We start from the raw sequence: 16,550 nt of genomic DNA on the forward strand, positions 1-16,550 counted from the left end.
CCTAGCAGCCTCCACTTTCCCTTTCCCCTGTCAGCCACTGCCCTCTGCTGGCCATGGGAGAAACTGCTTGATCTCCTAGGGGAGGGGAAGAAGCCCCGTCAGTAACAGTCACCTTCTTTTTCAAAGCAAGCAGGGGCATTTGGTTTTGATATGCATAGTTGAAGGGGCACTCGGAGGGAAAGTCCAGGGCATGGGGACTCAGTGCTCATACAGGACCTTGGTTCCGGACAACGCTCCCACAGGGTGCCCGGCGGCTTATCTGGGGCCCTGGGCTGCACCCAGGGACACTAAGCAGATGTCAGCAGCTAACCACCACAGGCATCACCGTCCTCCGCCCACGCCCACAAATACATATCACTACCCAGCCTCCCAGGGTTCGTCCCAGAGGGTAAGCACCCCGAACTCCTGCGAAGCTGATACTGATACAACAGGGTGGGCCCTCCGCTATCTGCAGATGATGGGGACTGGAGCCACAGTAGCTGGCTACCCGCCCCCGCCCCCGACCTTCCGCCATTACCTGCTGGCCCTCCTCACCCCCAGCCAGGCGCTGGTAAGTAGATCTTTCCCCCATGGAGCCCACCTGCCGGTGTCTGGACCAGGGAGGGAGAGCGCGCTCAGCCCCCGCCCCTCCAGCAGCACCGGCGCGCGTCACGGCCCTGCGTCCTGAGGGGGCGGGCTCAGCATCCTCCAGGGAGGAGGGCAGGGCGGCGGGGGCGCCAGCCACGGGCTGGGCCTCCCGACCAGGTCCTTCCCCTTCCCCACCCTTGTTCCCAGACTCCAAAACAGTGAGGAGCGGGCCTCTCCGTACATGGCTCCTACCCGACCCCAGGGCATGCTCGCTGCAGAAGGACTCCGCGGGAATAAATGGCGATCCCGTCAGCCCCCTCCAGGACTCTAGAGTTGCCAGGCCCTTATGGATTCAACCTCCCCACTCCGCTATTCCCAGATAAGGCAGTCCATCCAAGAAGTCCCCGGACATCTCCATCCCGCGTCTGCGTGAGAACCCTCCATCTGGACATTGGGGTTGAGGTCTGTCTCTCTACCTGCCCCACCGCTCCCACAAAAATGCGCCCACCTGCCGGGCTCCCATCACGTGGCCAGAAGGCAGCGCAGCAATCCTGCTCCAGCATCCCTGGGAGGCAGCCTCCGGCCCCGCCCAGCCCGGCAGGCCACGCCCCCAGCCCGGCCTTGACTTCTCCCGGCCTACCCTCTCCAGATCCCCCACCACCCCCAATACAGCTCTGGCTGTGACTGTGCACTGCCACCTGGGGCGGGCGGCCGGCATATGGGGCTGACTTTGCTGGCCTCGGAGGAGTGACTGCGGGGAGCTGCTCTAATATATACCCACGCTGAGCTCACGTCACCTCCACGCGCTCCCCTACGCACCCAGCGTGGGGGCGAGGCCACTGCCGCCGAGGAATTCCCACCGGAGGAGGTAGGAGGCGGCTCCTCTCCCGCCAGCCCTGAGGCTCTGTGGTGTCACCCGAGCAGCCTCTCATTTCCTTGGCATCTGAAGCATCCACTGACTCCGCGGCACCAGGTATTTGGGGCCACCGTCAGCCCTCCCGGGAACGGGGTAAGGAAAATGCTGCTGCCCCACTGGGCCTCAGGCTGGGGACAGGGATCTCAGACCATAGCTGGCACTCTCCACAGAGCCCCTTCACCGCACCCCAGGATGCTGGGGAGGAGGAATGGTAAGCCAGGCAGGGCACCTGGATGTCTGGTTCAGTTCTAAGCCGAAGCTCCCCTACATCTTAGCGAAGCTAAGGCACCAACTCGTTTGGGGAGCAGCTGCAGTGCACAATCAAGGGGCTGAGAGACAGCAGATCTGGAAAGGCCTGGCTCATTCATCCCTTCTTGAGCCAAACTTGCCCGTTTTCTCCCTGCAGCCTCCCCGGTATCATCTCACTGAGACTTCTGCCCCACATGGACCACAGCGTACCCCCTTAGCGTGCCTGCACTGCTTAGCAAGAGGGAGCTGCCCTCTCCCCATGGCCTGCCCTTTCAACAGCAACAGTCAAGTGACAAATCCACACCAACAGACGTGACATGCAATTTCCGGCCAAGAGGATTTTTCCTAAACAACCTACCGTATTCTCAGGAGTAGATGCCAAGCCCATCTCCAACCCGGCCTTCCCCACCTTTGCCTCCTCCAAACTCAAGGAGGAAAAGCAACATGGGGTGAAGTGGGGGATGGGAGGTTACAGCACCTCCTTCAACCAGAAGACTATCTTGCCTCAACGAGCCAGCCCCAGCAGCCTTACCTCATGCCTCGGTGTGTATGGCACCCTTCTGGACCAAGACCACGCTGGTCCCCTGGGACCTTATCCCAGAGGGAACTGCACACTGCACAGGGCTGGCTGGCACCTCCGGATCAGCCTGGGCCTGCCATCATATGGGTGCAGGGAGGAGGCTGGCCAGGGGCCAGGAAGAGAAGGGGGTGATTCAGACATATGCCATTCTGTCCACACCCTTCCTAGCTCCAGGTCACCGGAGGCCCACTCCTTCCCAGCGGAGTGGAGCATGGCATGGTGGCGAGATCCTGAGGGTAGGCAAGGCTGTATCTGCCAGCAGTGCCAAGCCCACAAGTCCCATGCTGGGCCCTAAAGCTCTTTCCCCTGCTTTCTAAAGGTTGGCTATTTCCTAAGATGTAGTGTTTCCTAAAACTCCCGAATGCTGTCCTTCTCTTCTCAGAAGACGCTCTGCTCCTTGGGAGGGCTCCACTTAGCATCACGTGTACTCTGTCCACTCCTGAACCCCCGGGAGCCAGAGCCACATGTCCAGAAAGCGGACACGCAGCGCCACCACCCTGAGCTTCCTTGGAACTGGCTGCTGTGCTCTGGGCTAGAAACCTCATCTCTGCTCCCTCCTCTTCCTGTCTCTACCTCTCCCACACACACGGGTTGCTTCCAACCTGCCACCAGGTTTATAAGTCCCTCAGACTGAAGCTCCAATCCTGGCCCTTGTCATTTTCTAGTTGGACAGCCTTGGGCAAACGACTTAGTATATGTTACAAATTAAATTGCATCCCCAACCCCAACCCACAAATCAGTGTTGTGTTTCCTACTCTCTACAATGGGGCTATAATCCCATTTAGGAGTGGGGGCGATCTTTGTTGTGTTAGTGAGGTAGGACTAGTGTAGGGTGCCTTCTGACATCCGAGAGAGAAGCAAGCAGAGAGAGATGAGGTAGGAGAGATGCTAAGTCCCGTGAAGATTTCCACGAAACCAGGAAGCAGAATTTGAAGAGCCTGAGCCTCCCTCCAGAGCTGACGGAGAGAGAGGAAGCCAGTGGCCGGCAGACTTCTGGCCTCGGAAACGGTAAGAAAGTTAATTTGTTAGTTAGAGCCACCCACTTGTCTATTTCTGTCACAGCCGCGCTGTTGTTTCTTAACTAGCTAGGGCAACATAGAAGCCTCGGGTTCCTCCTCTATCCCGGGAGGGCTGCTGTGAACAAACAATAGAGAAGGACCGCTCAGCACAGGACATGGCGCACAGGCACCTGGTGCTGTGTGCTTCCAAGCACAGACCTGACGGGGCCACCCGGCTACCCCTCCGTGTCTCCCATTGAGCCCTTCCCCCTCGGGCACACCAAGTCCTTCAGGACCCACTCCTTGGAGATGTTAGTTCCATCTCTTACCAGTCCCCTCAAATGTCTCCAAGTTTCAACCAAGCCCAATGCTTGCCTTTCCCTACACACTCTCAGGGGCCCTGGTGCCCAAAGGGGGTAAGGGCTCAGCTCGCTGAAAGGCTGGTGGTTCAAATCCACCTAGTGGGTCTGTGAGAGAACGATCCCAGCCAAGAAAACCCTCTGGGACGTTTCTACTCTGTCGGGTGCGGGCACCAGGAGTCAAAGTCAGCGGACAGCCACTAGCAGCAGCTCACCCCCTGCTCTTGTAGCTTAATGCCACCCATTTGTTCTGTGGCTACATCTTTGTCTACATGGTGAACTCCTATATACGCTTCAAGACCCAATGAAAAGGCACCTCTTCTGTAACCCTCCGACTCCCTGCCCCCAGTGGAGCCGGGGCTCCAGGGTGTCTTGTTAAAGCAACAATCGGAAATAAGAGTCGAATCAGGACATGACAGTGCGTGTGGAAAAGCAGAAAGAATGTTCTAAAGCGTTTACTTATCCACCATGTTCCAACCCTGTGACGCTTGATATCAACACCGTAATTCAACTTTAAGAGCCTTCTGCACACGTCTCTACTGAGGTTCTTACATTATGTGGTCGCCGTTGGTTTACTTCACCCTGAAGGCAAGGAAACTGGTCAGGAGGGTGCTGGAAAGGGCTCGCATTTGTGACGGACCCTGGAGAAGGGAAACCTGCCGCTTTTCTCTCACAGCAACAACATACAGGGAACCTGCTTTATAGCCACATAAAGGAAGCCTGCCTTCTAGCCACGTGCAGGAAGAGCCTGCCTGACGCCAGTACCTTCATGGGAACAGGGACTGTCAGGCTCCTGACAGCCACTCTTGCTTAAGACCCCCCTAAACTACTTGACTCCCCCACAAAGCCCTCCCAGGCCCAGTGACAGCTCAGCCAACCCCTGACGCTGAAGGAAGCCTTCCCATCAGACTTGCTGAGAAGGGGTGGGGGGCCCTCGACAGGGTGGCCAGGCAGAGCCCACTGAGACTGCTCATCCTCAGGCCTCGCCTTCTTCAAGCCCAGCTGAGAAGCGGGAGGGGGAACGCAGGACAGGAGGAAAGGACCTGGTTTAACCCCACAACCCAGCCTGTCCCCGAGGGTCCTGTGAGCACTGGGAGGCTGGCCTGTGCCCCACCAGCTATGGCTGTGAGTGCGGGCCTGGCCTGCACTCTCCTCCGCCCCACCTCCACCCACCACTTGTGTGTGACCAAGGACAGACTCTCAGTGCCCATGAACACCAGGCCCACCAGGCGCTGGACTGGGATGTCCACTGCTGTGGAGAGCAGCCTCTCACCTGGCAGCCTCGCCAGGCAGCCTCACAGCAAGGCCCGGCAGGGGCTCTCCGGAAAGCAGGTCTGCTGTAGCCCAGGTCCCAGCAGTCAGCCATCCCTGGAGCTCTTCTGGGGCTGGGCAGAGGCACCCAGCTGGTCACCCAGGCCGCCAGCTCAGGCCCCACCCCACCCCCTCAGCAAGCACCAGAGCTGAAGGGACCTATTGTTGGGCCCTGGAGGTGGGGTGGGGAAAGGAACCGTGGTGAGCAGCCAGGCCTCTGAACTGCTGGGCACCCACCCCGAGAGCCTGTGGGTAGGCTGGAGGGCTCAGGAGGGGCCAGGCCCAAATCGGGGAGAGAGAGAAATGTCAGGGGCTTCAAGGTGTACACCTCACAGCCCACTGTATCCTGTCCATCGTTTTCCCAGAAAGTAGGGATGAAATGATGGTCCAGTCCATACCTGACCGTATACTGAATTGGCTCAAGGATGTGGGCCACGAAGGGCAGGGTTTGGGGTCTCACCCTAGCCATTCCCACTCATGTCTGGGATACCGAATGATTTCCTGGATTCTGTGAGGAAGTTTAGAGAGGGCAGAGGTGCCCAGGTAAATATGGCAGATTGCACACCTGTATATAATTTCACTCCTTCCCAACCCCCACAAAAACTCTAACACAAAAATATATATACATATATTTTATATATATATTTAGATAGATATGGATATATTGGAATGATATCCCAAATGTGGGAGAGCGGTAGAGAAGAGAGCCACAACGAGTCCTCGAAAGGTGGAGGGCAGATGGACCAGTGACAAGGGACAGCACAGTCAAGGGCCACAAATCCCATGCTAAGAAGCATTTGCTTTGTGGCAAAGGATCCTCTAAAGTCCAGGCACCTGGGGACCACAGACACACCAGGTAGGAGAGGGGACAGATGGGGACATCTGAAATACTGAGGATTATCTAAAAGCTGTTTAAGAAGAAGTAGCACTCCTAGATTTCCTCCCCCAACACGATGCCACCAGGTGGCTGCCCCTCCCCACCCTGCCAAAGGCCAGGAACTTATCTCCCTAGAGAGGCTAAGCTGCAGCTCTGTGGACAGAGCCCCACAGGCTTGACTGGGAATGGGGGGCTGCCACCTCCTGCCGAACAAGGTAAGCATGTGGCCATGCTGAAAGCCCAGTCCCCCTCTCTCTACCTGCTCCACGGAGCCAGGCCTCCTCAGTGTGCTCCCCGCCCATCAGCAAGCGCAGACCCAACACTCAACAGAGGGTGCCAAGCACGCAGGAAGAGCAACCGGGGAGGAAAGTTCCCACTGATAGATCCTCAGAGCGCGGAGATAGTGCATGGGATTATACTCTTGCATATTGCCATGAAATAAAAGCAGGAAGCTGAAACACACACTCACACACACCTGGGGAACAAAAAACCCAGAAGGAGGCGCAGAAAAATTCAATACCCACCCTGCCCCACCTCCACTTCCAGTATAGCGCCTCACTTACAGCAGGTGCGCCGAACTGTTGGCTGGATGAATGGAAGGGGGTGTAGACCAGTGCTTCTCGAGCTTGTCGGAAGAATGAACCTAGGGGGGTACAGAAGGGAAAAAACAAGTGCTTCCCCAGAGACAGGAAGTGAAGGCCACCCCAGGAAGCTCAAGGGAGAGCCTTGTGGGCAGCTGAGCCTCAGTGGGAGAGCAGCCAGTCCCACTGCCACAGGGCTCTGAGAAACTTCTTCAAGAGGGCGGAAGGGACAGAGCATCTAACCTCACTCATGTCTTAAGAAACGTAGACAGCTACTGACGAAACCAAACACAAACTCACGGGCAGCACGCCGATTCCAACTCGAAGCATCACTACAGGGCAGCACAGCACTGCCCCCCAAGGGTTTCTGAGACTAGTCTTTACTGGACCCCTTTCTCCTGCGAGTGGCTGGTGGTTTTGAAATGCTGTCCTAGAGGCTAGCAGGCCAACTCCTACCCACTATGCCACCAGGGCTCCTGCACAGCTAATGGTACAGAGAAAACTGAGCGAGCAAGCAAGCAAGTTAAAAAAATTTTTTAAAGCAACAAAAAGTACAGGGAGAACAAAAAGTTGTGCAGGGCAGGTCCACCCAGTTAACCGCAGATCCTAACAGTGTCCGTGTTTACAGGGCCAGTGGATGAAAGAAGCCCTGAGGCCTGAGAGCTGAGGCAGTGGAGTTCCTGGCAGTACAAAGCAGTCGGCACACTGGGCTGTTGGCGGAAACATTCAGGCAACTCACAGGAAGAAGGGCTTAGCAATCTACTTCCCCAAAATCAGTCACCGAAAACCCCATGGCACTGTGTTTCTGACATGGGGGTGGTGGCGGTGGGGGGGTGTCACCAGGCAACAGCAACTACTGGTTAGTTGGTTGGTTAGTTTGAAGTGAGTGCGCTGGAAGATGGGAAGGGAGAGAATGAAGGAATGAAAATCAAAGTCCTCATCTTTAGCCGAGTTTGAATAACAGGAACCAGGTTTACCCTCCTGCCTGAAACAAAAAGATACCACAAATACACTAAATGAAAGACAGTGGGCAATGAGGGGCAGGGACCCTGAGAGACAGGAAGCAAAGGAAATTAACCCTGTGTCTCTCTGGGCCACTGGAACTCAGCCGACTCCCTGATTGAAGGAGATGGGGCTGAGGGTCCCGGGAGACACAGGTGGCTCACTCCACAAGGGTCCCCCTGGAATGTTCAGCTGAGTGCTGATCACCACAGCAAGTGAGGAAAACACTCAAGCAGGTCAGGAGGAGCAGGGCCCAGTGCTCCCCAGGCCTGGAAGAGCATCTGTCCCCAGCAGGTGGCCTGAAAAAAACTAAGCACTGGCAGGAATACCTAAAGACCCTGCCTCAGTTGCTCACAGGGACGCCAGACACAACACCAAACGCTGCCGGTCCTGCACCACCCTCACCGTGGTTGCTATTACTGAACCCACTGTTGCTGCCAACGTGTCCATCGATCTTGTCGTGGGTCTTCCTCTTGTTCACCGACCCTACCCACCACACCAAGCATGATGTCCTCGTCTCCAGGGACGTGCCTCTTCAGCCGCAGCAGTGGAGTGGAGTCTAATTCAATCCTACTCTGTGCCCTGCCCTGACCCCACTGAACAAATATGAAAACAACATCCAAAAAAGGACTGGACTGTTTCCAACTCCGGTACGCATCCCAAAACAAAGCTCGAGTACGCGTAGGGATACAAAAATATCCCAGCAATCAACGCGGTAAAATGCACATTGTCCGGCATCCAAGAAAAATCCCCAGGCATGCAAAGCAGCAGAAAACCATGACCCGTTGAGAGAAGATAAATGACACCCCACCCAGAACTGGCACAGGTGACAGAATTGGTGGTCGTGGACAAAGACATTGAAAGTGAATACACCTGCATTCCAGGTGTTCAGAAAGGTAAGGGACAAGACACAGACCAAATATTTAGAGTAATGACCACAATGGGTGAGAAGAAAAAATGACAATAAATGCAATTAAAGTCAGATGAGGTACTGCAGAAGAAACAACTTGAAAATACAGCAAGAGAACTATTCAAAAAAGAAACACAGAAAAAGAGATTTGAAAAAAAAAAAAAGCATCTATGAGATGGGACCTATTCACGTGGCCGAATGCATGTAGAAAAGAACTCTGGTAGTGCTGGGGTTAAGCATCAGGCTGCGACCCACAGGCTGGCGGGTCCAGTGCACCAGCTGCTCCTCGGGAGAAGGACGAGGCTGCCTGCTCCTGTGCAGATTTACAGGCCCAGCAACACTCAGCAGGTCTACCCTGTCCGGTAGAGGAGCTGGGAGTCAGAATCAACTTGGTATCAGTGAGTCTGATATGTGCAGACGTGTGTATGTGTGTCTATGTATGAATGGTGGTTTCACACGTATGTGTATGCATATATGTGGGAGGGGATACAGAAGGCGGGGGAGAAACTCATTCTAGTTAGAAGAGAAGAAGGGAGGGGTGAAATAGGGAAAGAAGAGTTGGGACAAAAATAATAAAGTCATGATGGCTGAAATATTTGATGAAAATGATAAACTCACAGATCAAAAAACTCAATAACCTCGGGCGCAAGACACATGAAGAAAACCAGGGCGCATCACAGTCAAATGACTCTAGCTTAGTGGTAAAGGGAAAGTCTTTTCCCAGAGGAGGAAAAAGACAGGCTACACTCAGAGACATAAATAAGGGCGAGAGCAGATTTCTTGTAGAAAGAGGGGCATGCGGAGACAGTGACAAACCATTACTAAAGTGCTGACAGAGAAAAACATGACGTTCTATTGCAGTAACAACGTCTCTCAAAAACAAAGGCTTTAAAAAAACTTTTTAGAGATGCATAGGCTGAAAGAATTCAGCAGCAGCAGATCCACACTAGAAATATGGATTTATGTAAAAAACTGAAGAGCACTAAAAATCCCAACTACACAGTAAAGATATATTTACCCCCTTATTTTTAAAGTCACTTTAAGGTAGTTGTTTATGAAAAGTAATATCAATATCAATAAAGTGTGGGGTTTATAATATACCCTATATACTTGTGTATAAGCTGAGTTTTTTCAGCACATTTTTTATGCAGTTTTTTGTGGTAAAAGTAGGTGCCTCAGCTGATATTCGGGTCAGCTTATACTGGAGTATGGGAAACAGAAGGATTTCTCCCAAGTTGTCTCCCCCAAATATATGCCAGACTTAGCTGCTTGAGAATGACTGTACACTTGGAGGTCATCAGGAGTGGATTGGGGGTCATTCTCCCTGAGAGCTATCAGCTGTCTAGACCAAGCAGACACCAGTTTATCCCACAACAAGTAGGGCCCACTACCTTCTGATAAGGATAGTAGTCTGTTTCCTTGTAGGAGACACCAGAGAGGTCAAACCCACCCAAGAATGACCAAGGTTAGGCTGCCATCATGAATCTAGGGTCTGCCCATCTTGTCACATGTATGCCCCTAGACCTTCCCATTCCTATGGGCACACCCCTAGCTCATCCCCTTCCTGTTACACTTATGCCTATCATAGATCCCCTTCCTACCATGTGTTTGCCTATTGTACTGCCCCTTCCTGTGACGTGTGATTCTGTAATCATGTCCCACTAAAGTGATATAACACTTGGTTAGCAATAAAGAGAGGAGGCTCTCCCCGGTTCTCAGTCTTGAGGGCTCCCCTGCTCTCCTGGCCGGGGTTCCCCCCACAAGGACCACCAAGCTGGGCTGAGGTGAGCAATGTTACCATGAATTGTGTCTGACTCCATTTAGTCCAATCTCTCCTCTATCATGCTCTCCATGGCTTTACTATAATCTTTACTTATTATCGCTGTACAATTGCGCCTACTGGACCTGTGATGATTTGTGGGGGACCCCTCTCTTTCACCCCACACTTGAGTATATACAGTATGTAGATGTAGACTTTTTGACAGTGAATACATTAGCTGCCATCACACACTATCACTGCATAGATTCCAACTCAGAGAACTTCAGAAATCGCTGTAAATCTTTACAGGAATAGACAGTCTCATCTTTCTCCTGCAGAATGGCTGGTGGATTTGAACTGTGGACCTTGAGGTTAGCAGTCCAATGCTTCCCTAACTTGCTACCAGGGCTCCTAAATACAGTAAGGATGAGACATCCTTATTTTTTTAGTGCTATTGTGCAGTGCTGTCAAGTCGGGCCCGGCTGATAGAGCCTTTATGCAACCGAGCAAGCACTGTCCAATCCTGTGCCACCATCATCATCATTATGTTTGGGCCCAGGGATGCAGCCCCTGTGTCGATCCATCTTGTTGAAGGTCTTCCTCTCTTTCATTGACCCACTACTGAACATGCACAATATTCTTCTCCGGGGGTGGGTCTCTCTCGACAACATGTCCAAAGTACACGAGCCCAGGTCCTGTCACCCTTGCCTCTCAGAAGCATTCTGGCTGTACTTCTTCCAGGACAGATTTTTGGGCAGTCCACGGTACTTTCAACATTCTATGTACTGTATTCTATTTTAAGTATTTACAAGGTTCACAATACTGTTTTTAAGCCCTTGTATTTATCGAGACACTCTGGTATAACACTCATTGAACATGTAGCTGCTAACTCAAAGGCCAGCAGTTAGAAACCACCACTGCTCTGGTGGAAGGAAGAGGCAGGTCTATTCTGCCCTCTGGTGTTGCTCTGGATAGGAATCAACTTGGGGGCAATGGATTGGTTTTCTGGAGATAGCAATATCATTTGAGCTCTGGTGGTGCTGTCAATTGTTGGGCAACAAACTGTAAAGTTGGTGGTTCAAACCCAGCAGCTGCCCTGCAGGAGCAAGATGACGCTGCCTGTTCTGGTAAAGATTTACAATCCTAGACAGGGTCACTATGAGTCGGAATCCACTGGATGGCAGTGGGCTTTTTCATTGGTTTAATACCACCTGAGAGCAGAATGCAATAAATTAAAGGTGCATCTCATAAACATTATAAGAAAACTATCCTACTTGCTGAAATTTTGCTGACTTTTTATGCCTATGTTATAAGAACTAATAATACAGTTTACCAAGGTTATAGGATATACAAATCCATTGTATCTCCTCTCTCCACAACTGAGGGATAGGAATAAACGAATTGCCAAACTGAGAGTCTTGGACAGATGACTATGGCAGATCAAAATGATAAACCTGACTTGAACGGTTAAAACTTGTCACTTGTCTCCCCTCTGATACATGTTTGGCTTGATCTGGTTGGCAACATCTTCTGTGTTTTTTTCTGAAACTGTGGCAGCAATTGTACAATACTGCTCGATGTGACTGAACTATGGAATGTTATGATATCTGTAGGAGCTCCCAATGAAATGGTTTTGAAAAAAATCAATTGTATGTTTATGGTAACAACACAAATAGTTGGAAATTGACATTTTTTGGGGGGGAATTGAAATTTTATGAAGCATATCATTCAAATAAAAAGGCTCCATTGATGTTTACAATGGCATCAAATTAGGTACTAATTAAGTAAAAAGATATCTGGCAAAAGCTATGTAAGACCTATACACAAAACTACTAAACACATCAGGCAGAAACTGATGAAACCCTAAATAAAGATATTACACCAAATCCAAACAAATGTCCCTTGTTAGTGGCTCAGAAGACTCAATATTGTGAAGATGTTAATTCTCAAAAAAAAAAAAGAAAAAAATGTCAATTCTCCCCAAATTGATCTACAGATACGAGAACAAATGAATATCCAGATGCAAGGGGGAAAAAAAAGAACTTTGATTCATAATTCTTGCTATATACAAGAATCCACCCAAAACAAACCATAGACCTGAATGTGCAACCTCCCATTACGAAACTTTAGGGAAACCGTGTGGCTTTGGGTTATGCAAGTATTTCTTAAGACACCAGAAGCATAATACTTAAAAACAATAAACCGCAAAACTTCTGCTCTTCAAAAGATACGCTTCAGGGTGAAAGGGCAAGGCACAGTCTGGAAGAAAATCCTTACAGACCATGCATCTAATAAACGGCCCGTGTCCAGAATACACAGGCAACTCTCAAAACCACCCCGGGGTAAAAATGGGGGTGGTAAATGATTTGAACGGACACTTCACTAAAGACACATTGCTGTAAAAAATAAACAAGCACGTGAAAAGATGCGCATTAGTCCCTAGGTGTAGTGCAGAGAATGACTCACATCCTTAGCACAGCCCTTCTGGTGGGTCTGTGTGGCTGCCACACAGTGACTGGGTCCTCCCCCCCTGCCACGGAGTCCATTCTGATTCACAGAGACCCTGTAGGACAGAGAACTGCTCCATAGGGTCCCCAAGGCTGTAAACTTTTACGGGAACAGTGTTATCTTTCTCCTGTTGAGTAGCTGATGGTTTGAACCACCAACCTTGGGTTAGCAATTCAGACTCAGCAACCTTATAAAGGCTTTCTAAGGCTGCTAATTTTTACCGAAGCAGATAGTCTCATCTTTCCCCCAAGAAGCAGTTGGTAGGTTTGAATCACCAATGTTACAGCTAGCGGTCCGGCGTTTGCCTGGCAGGACCACCAGGAAAAACTGCAAATAAGCTGTCTATGGCCCACTAAGAGGCTGGAACAGCTTGCTACTAATACAAATAAGATACATGGCCCCCTTGGGTGGGGTTGGGGGCCACCATACAAATGATGGGTATGAATCCTAACTATGAATTGGTGAGCTTTGCTATCCAACAAGGCTTAAGCAAGAGCTAATCCCAGAGCTGGAGAGCCGGAGTCTGGGGTGCTACGGAAGCAAAGCACATCTTTTGGGCCCTGTGTTTGGAATCTCCTAGACTAGCGGTTCTCAACCTGTGAGTCTCAACCCCTTTGGGGGTCGAACAACCCTTTCACAGGGGTCACCTAAGACCATCAGAAAACACATATTTCCAATGATCTCAGGAACTGAGACACCGCTCCTCTATCCGTCTCCAGGCGGGTCTGCCCACATGCAGATACACCCACAGATGAGGGAAGACTGTTACCCATGCTACACCATGCTTCAAAACAAAATTTCATTTATTTGGAATCAGAAATAAATATTTCACAATATATAATTTCATATTGTTTTTGTGATGAATCACTATGCTTTAACTACGTTCAATTTGTAACAATGAAATCCTGCATATCAGATATTTACATTACGATTCATAACAGTAGCAAAATGACAGTGATGAAGTAGTAATGAAAATAATGTCATGGTTGGGGGTCACCACGACATGAGGAACTGTAGTAAAGGGTCGCGGCATGAGGAAGGTTGAGGACCAACCCAGGAAACAGAGAACAACACCTGAGAGGGTGAGAAGCTGCAGCGGAATTAGGACACCAGTAGAAGGCATGGTGGACTTCCCGGCCCATGAGGTCAACAAGCTGCTCACCTTAGAACAGAGGCTTACTGGTGGGTGCAATGGGCACCTCTAGACACTCACTGAGGGGGCTAAAGTGCACAGGTGCCCCATTGCACCAGTAAGCCTCTGCCTTAAGGTTGGGCAGAGATTAGGGCCTGAGAGCCCAAGGGAAATACCACCCTCTGATCAAAGAACTACATCCTGGGCATTTCTGATCCTGAATTGTAACTTGTTACTTCCTTAATAAACCCCATTCTTCCAAGTATGGTCTGTGAGTTCTGTACGGCCACTGCAGTGCATTATCGAGCTCTGGAGAGAGAAGGCATGTCTGACCTCTGCTTCATAGGAATCGGCCTTGGGCTGCCGAGGGCTAGTAGTCTCTCTAGCTCAGAGAGGTCGGAGGAAATGAGACACCTCCAACATGCCATCCTTACTCTACAGAAATGCAAATTAAAACCACAATGAGATAGCAAGCAGTACAGGCCTATGAGAAGATCTAAAACTGGAAAGACTGACTAGACCAAGTTGACAAGTATACAGAGGAACTAGAACTCTTATACTGTGCACTGCTGATGGAAAAATAAATTGTGACATATTTGATCAATGGAACACTATTCAGTGTTAAGTATGTTCAGTTTACCATGTGTCAATTATACCTTCATAAAGGTTTTTGTATTGCTTTAAATCCATTTCCAGGGTAGGCAGAGATTGGTTTAAAGAACATAGGTCTGGCTTCGATGCATTCAGGACACCCAGCTCAGCTCCTCTTAATCCTTGCCAGGAGGAGGCTCCTGCAGCCGTGAGCTGTGGCCCAGCGAAGGAGCTAAACTCAACTGTGGACCACGCATCTGCCATGCTCGGGGCATGGGGCCAGGAGTGTTACCCGCATTCCTCCTCACAACCGCACTGGGAGCTAGGTATGAGTCTTCTCTCCATTTCACAGACAAGATAACTGAGGCCCAAAGATGTTCTCTTGCCTGAAACAGTTAAGTATCAAATGAATGCTCTATCGGGATCTAAACCCAGATCTGCCTGATGCCGAAGCCTCGAGGAAACGCAGCCTGAGACGAGTGAGTAATGGTGTGTGTTCGTGTTTAGAACAGGCAGGCCTCTCTCCTCTGGTCACTCCAGAAGACCCAGTGACCAGGCTGTGAGCGCAGCGGCTGAACTTCCTGTGTACTCCTGTTTGGAGTGGGACGAGGCTGACAGACGGGTTTGGGCTTGCAGGAGGTGCAGGCTAACCGGCTCATCCAGCACATTCCCAGTGGCTACCTACCCGGGATGCCGCCCCCATCCGGGAGCAGTATCCCCACCCAGGCCAGTATGGGCAGGGGTCCAGGGCCACCTGACTCAGAGTCATTCCTCAGGTTGGGGCTGACGTGGGCCCAGGTAGGTGGCCATCCTGCCCACACACACCCTCACCTCAGGGTGAGGGAGACAAGAGCTCAGACAGTGCCAGGGAGCTGGGAACAGCCCAGCAAGCTGAGGCCCATGAGCTAGCCCACCAAGCTGTTCTGGGTCAGAAAAGAGGAATGGGCCTGCCAACCAGGTCGTGCCACAATCCACAGTAAGTCCAGTCTAGCCCTCTCCCAGCAAGCCCAGCCTCCCAGCTACACTGGGAGGCAGCCCTGGACAATACAGAACCCATGGTGCCACCTCTGCCCACCTCAGGCTCAGGCCACAAAGCAGGCAGAGAATCTAGCAGAGCAGACTTCAGCTTGGGGTCTAAGCTGCTTCGCAAGCAGCTCTCAGCCCTTCTGCCCACTATTCGTCGTTGGCTCAGGGCCCTCGGCATAAATAAGCTGTGACAAGAAGGTGTGGCAGGAGCATGTCAGGCTCGTGCCCAAGCCACTTGCCGCCACACTCACACTTCAGCTCACGTGCCCAACAAGGTTAAATGATAAGGTGTCTCCTAGCAAGTCCTGTTCATGCGCCGCTGCCTCCTCCTTCTCTGGAATGTTTTCCAGTGGAAGCAGCCTATGCTGACTGCAGGGAGGGAATGGAGGCACCACCATCTCCTCTCTCCATGGGGAGGCAAGTGAGGGGCTCCTACCTACCCTGCAACTACAGCCCTGGAGCTGCTCTTCCCTTCCTTCTGCCCATGCCTGGCATTCACCCAACCAGTCTCGACTGCTGTCTAGACGCTAAGGAGACGCCCCATCACTCCAGTTGGCAGATGCGGTGCTGTTGCGGGAGAGATCCTGCCTCACATTTGAAGGCCGCGCTGGGTCTTCCCACCTCAGGCTAAAGATGAGGGCAGTCTGGAGACCAGCATGGGACTTCCTTACCTGCTGCCTTCTGCTGCCTCGGCCTCCCTGCAGACACGGCTTCGATGATGCTCAGACGGAGGTGGCAAAAGCGTGTCCTGCAGGCCACAGCCTGTCTTCTTCGGGCACCGCCTTTCAACTCTCCCCGGGTTCGCGAACCCTCTGCCCTGGAGTTACCACCTTCTCCTCCGTCTGCGCCTTCGAGTCCTGTGCCACTCGGGGGGCCCTTGGGCTTCCTGGAACCCCTTCCCTTCTAGGTAGGTTTCCTGGACAGCCCGAAACACCTGTCCCTCCTGCACCCCGGGCAGCCAATTCTCCTCCTGCACCCCTAAGCGCCCCTCCCCTTCAGGCCCCTGGGGCCCGACCAGCCGGGCCCTCCCAACAAGTTCAAATCTCTCCCTTCGAGCAGGGGTCGCTCCCAGGACCACTGCCTCCTGGCTGGGGTGCTTGCTGCTCTCCCAATACCGCTCCTCTTGTTCCCCGGAACTTTCAAACTCCTCCCCCTCGAGCCCCCAAGAGCTGTCCCCGAATTCG

At 51.8% G+C, this 16,550-nt stretch overlaps 1 protein-coding gene across 4 annotated transcripts in view; it reads right to left on the reverse strand.

The window, feature by feature from the left end:
* The window catches only part of TNK2 (tyrosine kinase non receptor 2), a 41,311-nt gene extending 24,772 nt beyond the window's left edge, over positions 1–16,539 (reverse strand). The window contains exon 1 of one of the 4 annotated variants that reach the window (XM_045287574.1): positions 16,051–16,539. The gene's annotated coding sequence lies outside the window, so the exon portion shown is untranslated. Of the gene's footprint in view, positions 1–4,942; positions 4,964–6,420; positions 6,489–16,037 lie in introns of those variants that run through there. The other 3 variants (XM_045287573.1, XM_045287575.1, XM_045287576.1) reach the window with 3 other exon arrangements.
* Between the last annotated feature and the right edge of the window lie 11 nt (positions 16,540–16,550).

Source organism: Echinops telfairi, unplaced genomic scaffold (assembly GCF_000313985.2).
Source record: "Echinops telfairi isolate 266 unplaced genomic scaffold, ASM31398v2 ScPeMD7_17;HRSCAF=63, whole genome shotgun sequence".
NCBI lineage: Eukaryota > Metazoa > Chordata > Mammalia > Afrosoricida > Tenrecidae > Echinops > Echinops telfairi.